Source organism: Pristis pectinata, chromosome 18 (assembly GCF_009764475.1).
Source record: "Pristis pectinata isolate sPriPec2 chromosome 18, sPriPec2.1.pri, whole genome shotgun sequence".
In the NCBI taxonomy this organism is placed as follows: domain Eukaryota; kingdom Metazoa; phylum Chordata; class Chondrichthyes; order Rhinopristiformes; family Pristidae; genus Pristis; species Pristis pectinata.
This window is the reverse complement of record NC_067422.1, coordinates 43,697,607-43,711,122: the sequence shown is the minus strand read 5'-3', so window position 1 is coordinate 43,711,122 and position 13,516 is coordinate 43,697,607. Positions and strand designations below refer to the sequence as shown.

At 45.9% G+C, this 13,516-nt stretch overlaps 1 non-coding gene across 1 annotated transcript; it reads right to left on the bottom strand.

Moving 5' to 3' along the window:
* Positions 1 to 8,263: 8,263 nt before the first annotated feature.
* trnas-gcu (transfer RNA serine (anticodon GCU)) lies at positions 8,264 to 8,345 on the bottom strand. The gene has a single exon. It is a non-coding gene; the product is annotated as a tRNA-Ser (tRNA).
* Positions 8,346 to 13,516: the final 5,171 nt, after the last annotated feature.

The following is a 13,516-nucleotide window of genomic DNA, read 5'->3' as shown; positions in this document are numbered from 1 at the left end:
GCAATAACCTGACAACTCCATGAACGTCGAGTAAGTAAACTGTCTGGAGAACAACCCGTCTGGGGAAAAGCTTCAAGTCCACGCAGTCGTCGATTCTCCTCTGACCGACTGACGAATGGTCCAAAGAGTTCATACAAGGAGTCGTTCCTCGTGACACGCACAGCCACACACACACACACACACACACACACACACACACACACACACACACACACACACACACACACACACACACAAACAGACACACACAATTGTAGAATAATAAATTGAAGAAAATAACATGAGAACATAGAAGGAAGGGTGCAGCTGACAAACATCAATGACACGGGCAATGTGAAGGGATGAAAATGGATGCGCGCATTTATACATGAACATTCCAATTCCTGTGATCAGTGCATTTGTTGTATTAAACGATGATTTTACGTTACTATGTGTCGTTTATAATTGCTGCTCATATTTTTGATTTAAGTGGGCGAACACGAAGGTAACGTTCCAGATTTCAATATAATCCGGTTGCATGATCAAGGTGCCATTTGCGCGGAGTTCCACAAGGTCATTTTGGTGAGTGGGGAAAGCGATTGAACAAAATAAAGCTATATTTAAGGCGCAATTGCTATCGAGGCTCTGCTTAACAGAAACACTGAAGTATTACAGCGGAACTGAGGCTAATCATCGTGAACCTCCTGACAATTTGCAGGAGAAATGCAACTTCCCCCAGCCTCGCGCTGTCCCTCGTGTTATTGTGTATCGTCTAAGGGGGGAGGGGTTCTTCCAACAGTTTAATTTGCAAGCGAGGGCCGTCATCTATGCAAACATTCGAGTATTTTTTTCAATTCTGCTCAAGTATTTCACATTTTCCTGAGGAAAGATAAACATAAAGGATCACAATATTGTAGCTGTTTTCAAACCATTAGGGTGAGCAAGGTGGAATATTCCATGTCGTCCTCACATCCTCTTACATAGTTTTTTTTTCTCAGTTAATCATGTCTGCCTTGGAATATTTTGAATGTCAACTTTCCGTCGACCATAATGTATTAAAATACATAATTTCCTCTACAGCCACGGTGATGGGTCCTCTATCTGCAAATACCGAAACGGAAAACCTGAAGACAGCACAAATATCCGGCTGATCCAGGAGCTGACGTTCCACGTTACAACTCTTCTCGAGTGTTCTCGGTAAAGAGATTACACGCACCGCCTTCGCATTTCAGTGCCTCTCACGGAGCCCATAGCGATGGTCAATTAAAGTGCATGATGGCTTTCTTTGCGGAGGATTACTGGTGGTCATGTTTGCCCCACAGTCCTCCTGCAAATCTGAAGACAACACGTGTCCAGACGGAAGAGAAGGTGTTGTTCCGCAAACGTTCATTGGGCTTTGTAACAGTAGTGCCGGAGGTCACAAGCAGATTGATTAGTGTGACAGTGGGATGGTGAATTAGTGTTGCGGACACCTGGCTGTTCAGCGTTACCTCTGCGGACTTAAAGCAGGAGCTCTGCAGAGCGATTAATCAATCTGTGTCTGGTTTATCCAGTGTGAACTCCAAATGCAGTGAAATGGATTAGTAGGTTGACTTCCTGCTTCGCCTGAACCGATTACTTGGACCCATGACTTTTGAACTATTAGGTGCCCAACCAGAACCGGCGAATAGTCATAATGTAATATTCTTCAATTTGCTGGATTTTCCGAATATTTCTCGCAGCCACGTTATCTCCTTACACTGTCCAGCTTTCCTTTTTAAAAATGGACTGAGATACAATTTCCAGGTTCACTGTTGCACCTAATTCTGGTCCAGTGTCATGTTCCCAAGTTTTGAGCATTTGTCACAGTATTGCCATGCCCCATTGGTCTCCTCATTAGTGCGGGTAGTGACAACAGTAGGAGCCGAAATAGCTCAGTTGGGAGATCGTTAGACTGAAGATCTAAAGGTCCCTGATTCAATCTCGGGTGTCGGAAGTTTTTGTTTATATTTTCTTTGAATTTCGTGCCTCACGGCACAATTTCCGCGGAAAATTTATCAGTGGACTCACAAAGGTACTTTCGGTTTCAATGAGATTACGGAGGTTTCTATTTTATTACAAATGATAAGTTCCTTCCGTAATCGCTGCGAAGTTCCACAGCTGGAGATTTCTTCCCTGCGATCCGTTCTTCTGAAAGTGCCGCACACTCCACCGACATCAGTCCGGCTCCCCAGCAGCGGCTCGTCCCGACACCAAATCGTCACAAAATGTTTCAGTGAGCCCGAACAATGTCCCTGAACAAAATGCGCCTGAATCATAGACCCTGAGATAGGGGAACTCCAACGTGTTCATCAGTCCTGGTTCAGGAGACGGAAGGCTGGAACCTGCTCCTCTATCTCTCACCCCGCTGCTGTTAGCTGGACGAAAGGACCTTATGGCTGTTTCAACGCGATAATTTGCAAGAAACTAAATGGCCGCTGGTGCTTTGCGTCATGTACCAGGAGGTATGTATTTCATTATCATTGCGGCCGGCTTTTGTGATGTTCACGAATGTTGCTGTTGTGTCGTAAGATGCGGCTACCTGCTGCCGGTGGTATCATCTGAGCAGCTGCCTACGGTCCAGTCTGTGCCAATCGACTGCTTCTGGCGATGGTGAGGATGCGACGTCCCATGCAGGGAAATTTGTGCAGAGAAGTAACGTTGCCAAGCTTCTTCGGACAACCGGATTGAAAAAACTTCGGGTGTGTCATAGAACTTCCAAACGGTTGAAAAGATCAGCCGTCAGAGTATTTGCCTAGTATCCCAATGGATTCCTGTCAAACAGTGCGGGTTAATAGAACAACATTTTTGACTCAACGCTTCTCCCTGTCACACAACAACCACTGAGAGTGGAAATGTCCACATTTATGTTATCCGATTCTGAGGAGTTCCACCTACCCCTTTCCCTCATTCATGTGACCCCTCACCATTTCTCTTTCCCCTCTCCAGCGCTCGACATGCCCATCTGTTCCCCACCTCCTTCCCTTTATTTCATGGTCTACTTCCCTCTCCTACACGATTCCTCCTTATTCAGCCATTCGCATCATCTTCCTGTCATCTCTCAGATTCATGCATCTCCCCACTCCCCGACCCACATATCCCCCAACCCTGGGCTAACCTATCACCTCTCAGATTGCTCTTCTCACCGTCCCCCGACCTTTTGTTCTGGCCTCTGCCTTATTTTCTTCCAGTCCTGTTCAACGGTCTCGGCCGGTAACGTTGACTGTTGATCTCTGCCATTACCCGCACCTGCGCTCTCACGCCCCTCCCCAGACCCGACCATGATAGGGTTACCCTTATCCTCACATTTCATACTACCAGCCTATGTATCCAACACATCATTCTCCGCCACTTCGGCCATCTCCAACGGGATCCCACATCCAAGCATATATTCCCCTGTCCACTCCTTACTTCCTGTCATAGGGATTGCGCTCTCCGCGACTCCGACGTTGACTCCTTCCCACCACCACCCATTCTGTTCCCACCCCGGAAAAACTTCCACTGCCCCGCCATAAGTGCAACCCCTGTCCCTACCCCCACCTCCATCACCTCCATCCAGGAACATTAAGAGTACTTTCAGGTGAGACAGATATTCACCAGCACCTCCCTGAATATCATCTGCTGCATTCGGTGCTCAGTGTGAGAACAAACGCAGACAAGGTGACCGGTTCGCAGAATACCTGCGCTCTGTTGGTAACCTCAATCTGCATCTGCGCGTTGCCAGCCACTTCGACTCCCCCTCCAACACTATCACTTGAAAATCAGTCTTCGGACTCCGACACTGCCAGGGGATTTCCAAGCACAAATAGGAGGAACAGCACCTCATTTTCCGTCTTGGATCCTTACAACGGAACGACACGAACATTGAATTCCCCTACTTTAAGTCATCCCTACCCCCTTCCCCACAACTACACACCCCCACCATGCTTCTTCTCTTCTTCGCTTTTCTAGCTCTTCTTTTCCTCACCTTTTACACATTATCAGTGGATCTGATCTTTCATCCCACGCACCTGCCTATTACCATCTCTTACCTGCGGCTCTCTATCACCTCCCCGTGCCCACCCCGCCTCCCCTCTTTTGTCCACCTGTCACTGTTCTGCTTTGGCCTTCAATTTATTTTGCATCCCCTTTTCCTGTCGTCACTGCTGAAGAAGGATCCTGACCCGAAACTCTGACCGCCTGCTTTTCTCCACGGATGCTGCCTGGCCTGTTGGATTCCTCCAGAATCATAATGTTTCTTATTAATTAACTGCCAGCTTGTGATACTCCCCACACCCTACCTTTTTATTCTGACTTATGCCCGCTTCCTTTCCAGTCCTGAAAAAGAATCTTGACCGTGAACTTCACTGTTTATTTCCCTCTGGAGATGCTGCCTGCCTTACTGATTTCCCACAGAATTTTGTCTGTGTCGCTCCCGATTCCAACATCTGAAAAATCTCTTCTGTCTCGACAGTTATGAAGGTGTTTGTGGAAATGCAGTACAAGAAGACATAGACAATAAAAGGTTGCGAGCGATGACGAGGCGAGATAACGTTATGTTGTCCATGAGGGTGGTGACCGGAGTACACGTGGAAGAGGAAACTGTGGTCGAAACAGGCCCGTTTCAAAAGAGTGTGTTGGGAACAGATCGGACAGATGTGGTGGAGAGAGTGAGCGACAGAATGGAAACAAAACCTTAATGTCGATAAAACAACCGTGGCAGGACTCGAACCGGCAATCTTCTGTTGACTTCATATCAAACACAGAAGTCAGATGCCTTCTCCATGAGGCCACACGGTCCCTTCTTGTTGAAGTATTCTGAAGAAAGAATTGAGAATGATGATGAGGCCGGCGGTCTGTGAGAAAGTTAGAAGAAGGACGGGCTTATTTTCAAGCACACGGAATATTTGCTGGTGTGAAGTGTTTTGAGAACTCGAATGTTTCCGTGACGGAACTGAGATAACTCGCAGACGCGGCAGAGTTTTCATTCCCTCGAAATTTAGGGAGTTCGATTTTCCCGTTTCACCCCTTTCCGCTGATGGATACGAAGGTTACACGCCGGCTCGGTGCAATGTGTGGGGCGAGCTGTTTCAGTGTCGTAACCAATTGTGAATGAAGCAGACGACCTGAGACAGACATGACGTTCCCTTCTCTGTGGGTCATCTGAGGCACCACACGGTTTCCCTTATTGACATCACCAGTGTTGTGTCCAGGTTCCCAACATTATGAAAAAGGACACATTGCACGAGCTGGGATGCTTTCGACGCTCCATAATTAACCGGTTGTTGTTGCTCTCATTTGCTGACAGTGAGGAAGTGCAGGATTAATAAACTATAACTGTATTTATGTCTTAAGACGGATGAGAATTATGGCTGCTCGAAATACTGATTTACAAAGTGTCCTCAGGCCAGAACAGGCACACCACTGCCCTCCTGGGCAGGGTGCTGTGTGGTAATTTCTGTGTCTGGAACTTAATTGGATTCCCATTGTGTTTGACTATAGGGATGATAGTCAAGCTTAACAGGAAATGGGAAGGCTGTCTGAAACAATGAGGTGATACCTGCCTTTGTCTCACCCGATTGTAAAAAGATGAGCTGAACCTGGTGTGTGAGGCTGCTCTTTGTCCATTTACAGTGGCCCTTTGTCCGTTTCTTGCTCAACCAAGAAATCCGGCTCCTGACTCAATAAAGTGTGCGTGACAATGTTTGCATAAATTACTGTCTGACCCCTCTGTATCTCGAATAACTCTTCTGTGGACTCTACCTGAGAGTAATGAGATTTCCCCCTACCGAGGTATTGCCAAATAAACGCGTTTGAATGAACCTGTGGCTCCGTGTCATCTTCCAGCAGACAGAAGTGGGACTTCAAAATCGGGATAACAACAGTAACTGAGGGAAAGTATTTTACCTTCATCTTTGCTCGACATCTATGTAGAGGCGTGTTGAGTTGACAAGTGCCGAAGACAGACGTTTGAGCAATGTGTCAGTAACTAAGAATCATTGTATTTAATTGTCTGCAGTTACACTTTCACCGAACCTGAAAAATCGTTTGAAAATTACAGTAAATGAGAACAGTGAAACTCCGGAACTGACTGTCCCACCTTTTCATCCAGAGATCCGTGGGATCCAGGATCAGCACCATGAAGGTTCAGTCGTGGTACAGCAGCTCCTCATTGAAACTAAGTGCAGAGTGATGTCCCCAACAAACTGACAGGTTGGGAGCTCCGGAATGAGATTACCATGGAGATACAAGAGACTGCAGATGCTGGATTCTGGAGCATCACACAAAACTAGAACTGAGCTGGTCAGGCAGCAACTATGGAGGTAAATGTTCGCCCAGCGTTTTGTGTGCTGCTCCGAACATTTCCCTCCATAAATGCTGCCTCACAGGCTGAGTTACACCAGCGTTTTGCCAGTTGAAGGAGATTAAGATATCGGAGCAAGGTCTCGTTTCTCTACATGTGACATGAAATATTTCGTAAATTATTATGATAAAGGCTCGATAAATTACCTCCAGGGATTTACACTCACCCCACTGTGTAAATATTCTCTGTTAATTATTTCAACATTGAAGTCGCAATGAACAGCAAGATATCTGGTATTATTGGCAAAACTTTCGCCGCCCTCCTTGAGCTCCTCGGTCGGGATAATACACGGCTGTACAGATGTCAACACCACTTGGAGGGCGTTATACTACTAATATTCACAGATGTAATCATCGCCTTCTTGGTCCAAACAACAACCTGAGGAAAAAGGAAAGCTCATATCTACGCCTCACGCAGTTTCTGATTGATTGGTGGAAAGTCGAAAGCGATGAATCAATCGATCAAGACTCAAGGAAACATTTTGTTATGAAAGAGAAAAAAAATTAAACTGAGGAAAAATGAGAACATCACATGGGAGGTTTTTTAGCAGAGCAGGAAGTGGCCACACAGGTTTGAGTCTAGTGGAATGAAATGGTCCAGTGCTGCATGGATAATGAACGTGTTGAAGAGCAAGGACATTGGGTCAGGGTTGGTTTCGAGACTGGAGGATGGGCGATCGCACGACATCTTGGGACAGAACGGGGGTTATTGATTTATTGATGGATATCGGTGGGTTTCAGTGCAAGATTTGCAAGTTTGCCGAAATTACCATGCGTTCATGCAGAGCAAGAATTGCGGAGCAATAATGGTGACACCTGCTCGAAGACTGTGGGGATCAGACTGTGGGGATGTATCCACTGTAGCCCACCTGCTGTCTGATACCTCCGCCTTTCCAGTGGGTGTGTGTTCGAGAATTATGCTGTCCCTCCACTCATTCGGCAACTGTAATGTTCCTCTGCATCTTCACTGCACCGAGAAATGCCACTTATTACCTTCCCTGCATCTCCAGGCTGAACGCACAGAGGGCTGCTTCCGTCCGAATGAGTCCCGATCATTCCACGGTTCCCCCCTTGCCTCCACGACCTTATTAAAATCCAGTTCAGCTTCAACTTTCCTCATCTGTACAACCAGGACAATGTTTTGCAATGATTTGCTCACTTTTCGTCTCGTTAATTAACAGTGAAAGGTTACCATCCACCACTCCCATTATGAATGTGAAATGTCTGTCCATGAAGGTGTAACCAGATCAGCAGAAGTGCAACCTGAGATAACAGAACAGTCGAAAAGGGAAATCAAAACTGAATGCTGGTTGTCGGCATTTAAGGAACAGCTGCAGGAAAATCGGCAGTGTCACCTGCCTCTCACACAGCAGTCATGAAGTCGTGCGGAACGTTTCATCACACAGCATTTTCCATGTTAATGTGGGCCGTGTCTGGCAGCGTTTGCTGATTGGTGGCTCTTCAGTCCGAACACTGACCCGCTATTCCGCAGTGCCCTGTATATCACGACGTGGACAATTCCTGGATCGATCTGTCTTCGGTCCAAAATCGGTGGCTTCGGAGATTCAGCGACCCCGCTATGTACTCAATCTTTCCTCACCTCCCCTCTGCAGGAAGGTTTCAATTGCAACCACTTCCCAAAATGTGTGCTCGGTTCCCTCTTCAGAATTCTCCCCAGATAACATCCATTCGGTGTTTACCACTGCAAACAGACAGATGGAAAGAGTTGGACCGGTCGTCACACCATTTCCCTACACATTTCATTCCCTTCTCATTCTACCAAATTTCTTGAGTAATTCTTATTGCGAACTTTTCCTTTCATGACTCACAAACCAAAACTGTTTGTGTGACGGTGGGAAAATTTTGAGTCTGGTAAGTGTTTAAATGAACGCGTTAAAAGCTCGTTGCTCAAATCAACAGCTCACGACGAGGATGATATTCGAACCCATGCGTGCAAAGCACAATGGATTAGCAGTCCATCACCTTAACCTCTCGGCCACCTCGTCTGTTCCGACTAATCGGCCATTGTTTTGCAACTCATTCAATCTTCTCCATGTCCCACAAATTAATTTTGACGTTCTATATTCTGTTAAAAGTTACATTTCTCGGTCATCTTTACCAGAATTTTAATCCGTCCCGAATCCCAAAGGTTTAGCGAATTTTCTAGATTATAGATTTTTATCGATTTACTGCAATCTATAATATCCCCAATCAGTCCTGGCTTAATTGCTTTTCCAACGTTTTTATGCTTCACGATTCATGTATCGTATATTGAAATATGTACCGCGACTTGTCCATTGTCATGAGATTCAATGCAGTTTCCCACCCTTCCCCAGACAAACTGCCACTGCTTCCGGCATGTCTTCCTTTGCTACATTTGCTGTGAGAGTGAGCTTCAACCTTCTTTCTCCTGGCGAATGAAACCTTCAATCCAGATTGGAATCCGGTGCCAGTTTGGAGTTGAATGTTGAATAAATTGAGATCTCCGGTCCAAGAACTGTGCTGTGCCGGTAATATCGCCTCCCCTTCTGCGTTGTGCTGAAGTGCATCAGGTCACACTTCCCATTCTCGGCAGTGCAAACACAATGGCTTTCCCAAGTTCAGTACACTGAGGGATATGGCAAAGCTGCAGTGCACGTGCAGTGATATATCGAGAATAACGTGACGAATTTGGCCTTTACGAAACGTAAGCAGTGTTATTCAGTTGGAAATTACGAACATTTGCAAGATACAATGAGATTGACCAGTTTTTGTTTGGAAACGGATTGTGCAATAAAATGTATGAATGGGGAAGTTCAGGATATGGGCCAAACACAGGCAGATTGGACCTGCTGAGATCAGCACCTCAGTCTGCATGGTCCAGAGGAGCCGATGGGCCTGTTTCCGTGCAGTTCAAGTCTCTGAGGGCTTCGGTTTGTGGACGGGGCATCAGCTGCATTTAATTGAATAAACGTCTGGTGCTGTCCCGTCCACACCACTTGATTTCCAGATAACAGAGATTTCAGAATGTTTCTGCCAGATTTCAAATCAGGAGGCTTTCTCGTGTAAGGCGAACGTGATAACTGCTGCACTAAAGAAAGCCCTGAACAATTTCGCGTTTACAACAAGGGCTTTCACAGAACGCTGGCGTGGAAACAGGCAGATCTGGGAAAGTTTCCTCCTTGTAGAAGGTGTCCATCAGTTGGTAAATAAATGGGTTCGTCCGGGGTTTGAAGCTGGGATCTCTCGCCTATTGTACACTTCAGCACACGAAGCGAGAATCATAACAATAAACCAAAGAGCCCACATCCGGTTATTACATCGCAATTGTGCAATGAAACAGTTCAAATTTAGTGTTTGGAAACCCACTGTCATTCCAGTTGCTGAATGCAGTTGTTACTGTCGAACTGAGTTGGGCCGGTATTTCTTGGAGTTTAGAAACATGCGCGTGACCTTGATCAGAAAATAAGACGTTCAGGGAGCTTGTCAGGGCAGACGTTGGGATGTATTTTGTTTGAAGAACGGGACAGTCTAAAACAAGGGGTCAGAACACTAAGATGAAAGGCTGGACATTAAAAACTGAGGTTCCAAATAATTTTCTTTCTGCACAGGACAACGAATCACTGGAATTCCATGCCCCGGCCGGCGGTAGAAGCTGGATCATCAGAATTAATTAAGGTGTAGGTGGATGATTACTTGATAGATCAAGGAATAGTGGGGTTTGGATAAATGGCCCAGAAGAATAGTTCGGACCGGGAACAACTGGCTGAGCTCCGTCTCACATTCCGCTCAGTTACCTCCATTGTCCTTTCGCTGAACTTGCAAGTCTTCCGTCACCTCACTGTCTAACCCTCTCACTCCTGCACTGTCTGTATTTATCTGATTTTCAGTCTCTATCGACCTCGCATCTCACACAAGCATTCTCATTCCCCAACTGTCCAACCCACCATTCCCCCTCTGGGCTGCGACTGCATGCACCTTTACCTTAAGTACGTTGCTGTGGATTTGGGAAACAACGGATATGGAGATGGAAGGGGAGAGAGTGGAAAGGATGAACCATGATCTCGCTGACAGATGAGAGGGACCAGTGGAACTTCGCAAAGGGTGATCGGACAAATAACAAAAAAAACATTTGGGGAAGACGCGATCTGTGGAAGGAAAGGGTTGTTCAAAGACAGAAGAGAACAATGAGCGAGGCAAGTCTGCCGGCCAGTAGAAGAAAACAGGGTAACCAAAGGGAGGGAGAATCAAGATTTAGCATGCTTAACTATCAGTCGAGGTATTCGAACCCACGTCTCTAGTGGCGGCTGCGACCTGAACGGTATGGTTAACTTCGCTATTGCAGTCAATGAAAAGATGAAGTGAAATATCCGGGAATGTGAGGTCGTTCAGAACAAAGTCGTTTCAGCTCAGTGCTGCATTTCAGAAACACCTGATTTTTTCATGACCGACAGACAGACGGAGAATGGAAAGAAACGGCAACAAGCCTGGCAGGGTTCTTTGAGGAGATGACGAGGAAGATTGATGGGAGTAGTGCAGTAGATGTAGTCTACATGGATTTTAGTAAGGTCAGAGGCCAAGGGATCCGAAGAGGCTTGGCAGTGCGGATTCAGAATTGACTTGCCTGTAGAAAGAAGAGGGTTGTGGTGGACGGAGTGCATTCGGATTGGAGGGCTGTGACTAGTGGTGTACCACAGGGATCGGTTCTGGGACCTCTACTTTTTGTTATATTTATTATTGACAAATGAGATGGTGGAAGGATGAGTTATCAAGTTTGCAGATGACACAAAGATCGGTGGTGTTGTGGATAGTGTGGAGGGCTGTCGAAGCTTACAGAGGGATATTGATAGGCTGCAGAGCTGGGCTGAGAAGTGGCAGATGGAGTTCAATCCTGCAAAGTGTGAGGTGGTACACTTTGGAAGGACAAACTCCAAGGCGGAGTACAAGGTAAATGAGGGATCTTGGGGTTCATATCCACAGATCACTGAAAGTTGCCTCATAGATGGATAGGGTAGTTCAGAAAGCTTATGGGATGTTAGTTTTCATAAATAGTGGGATCGAGTTTACGAGCCGCAAAGTAATGCGGTAGCTTTACAAAACTCTGGTTATACCACACTTGGAGTACGGTGTCCAGTTCTGGTCGCCTCATTATAGGAAGGATGCGGAGGAGTTGGAGAAGGTGCAGGGGAGATTTACCAGGATGCTTCTTGGATTAGAGAGTATGGATTATGAGAAGAGACTAAAGGAGCTCGGGCTTTACTCTTTGGAGAGAAGGAGGATGAGGTTAGACATGATAGAGGTATACAAAATACTAAGAGGTATAGAAAGAGTAAATAGCCAGCACATCTCTCCAGGGCACCCAATGCTCAATACAAGAGGGCATGGCTTTAATGCAATGGGTGGTAAGTTCAAGGGAGACGTCAGAGGGAGGTTTTTCACCCAGAGAGCGGTTAGTGCATGGAATGCGCTGCCTGGGGAGGTGGTGGAAGCTGATACGTTGATCAAGTTCAAGAGATTGTTAGATAAGCATATGGCGGAATTTAAAATAGAGGGATATGTGGGAGGAAGGGGTTTGACAGTCTTAGCTGTGGTTTGAAGCTCGGCACAACATGGTGGACCGAAGGGCCCGTAATGTGCTGTACCGTCCTATGGTTCTATGGTTAAATGATAGCAGATAGGATTCGTTTATTTTGGCAGAGTTGTCGAGAAGACTTGATGGGATTAAGGTCCTGTCCATAGTTCTACTGCATTGTACAGAACCTGTCTCTGTATCTGATGAAATCATCAGATAGATTATCGATGTTTGACATTAACTAAACAACTTGATCTTTCTCACAGGTTCACGGTGCTTGTGCTCCACAATTATTTGTGTAAATATATCAAATGAATGATTACTTAATTATGCCTCCAGCACGAAAATGAATGGAATTGTGGATGCGAAAGAGGAAGCAAGGTGACTGTGGGCGATTTAGACAAGGTGCGGGGGTGGACAAATACGTGGAAGAGGCAGTATCACGTTATTAAGCATCCAGATGTGGACTTAATAATGCCCAACATACAAATACTCACGTCATACAGCTCCTGTGGAATTAGGAAGTGTCAGAGTTGGCTATTAAGTTCGATGCAATTGAAACATCCAGTCATGACACTGTACATTGGTCACACTGAGTCGCACCCTTCATCAATTAGCCACCTTTACAGATACTACGCTCGTCACATTTTACCCTCCCTACGTTCGCATTGGTTGCCTCAAATTCGGAAACTCATCTGCACACGTGACATTGTACCGTGGCCAATTATCCTGCAAGCTGCACATCATTAGGATGTGGGAGGAAGCCGGAACATCAAGCAGAAATACTTGTGGCCACAGGGAGAAAGTGCAAAGCTGATCCAGACGGCGCCGAACATCACGGTTGAATACCGACCCCCAAAATGTATACACGAGGAGTTTCACAGAGACCTTTTATGGGATTTCAAACCTTAGGTTTCCGTTTTTGTTGGAGGTTAAGTTTTGCACCCCATCATGTTACCATAATGATCGCAATCTTCATATGGTGTGCAGCATCCGATTGAACTCAACATCGAAAGAGTGAACAGAAGGAGGAAAAATATTCAATACTGGCCATCATCAGCCATCATTATCAGGAACAGCAACGAATTAGGAATGCGTTTCTCTTCTGAACTAGGAGAGGGAAATACAGAGAATATAGAAGAGGAAGAGAAGATGGAACACAGAAAAAGATAAGAAGATCAAACTTTGAAGCAGAATTATCATTATTGTACAACCCTGTCACAAATCGAAGGAACACCGAGAAATGCAAACTGCAGAGTAATTAAGGATCTTCACATGTCCGTCTCCTGCTTCTCACACAGAGTAGAAACAACAACCTGAATGGAGTTCATTTCTGCAACACTCTGTGTCATTTGAGGATGACCAGACGGTTCCGGAGAAACTGATTCTGACAAAACACTTTGGACACTGAAATGTTTTCTCTTTGCCAAGAGATGCCGGTGCCGTTAACACGGAATAATTCGCACACAAATTGGTAACATCGTACGTCAGAAAGAAATTGAGGTAAAATTTAAACCCAGTCTAGCTTAAATTGCCGATGGGATGTCAGTGGTGGCGATAGCTTGTACTCGTCACATTCACCAAGCGGAGCTGGTCGTCGATGCCGGGAAACGTTACATGATTTCA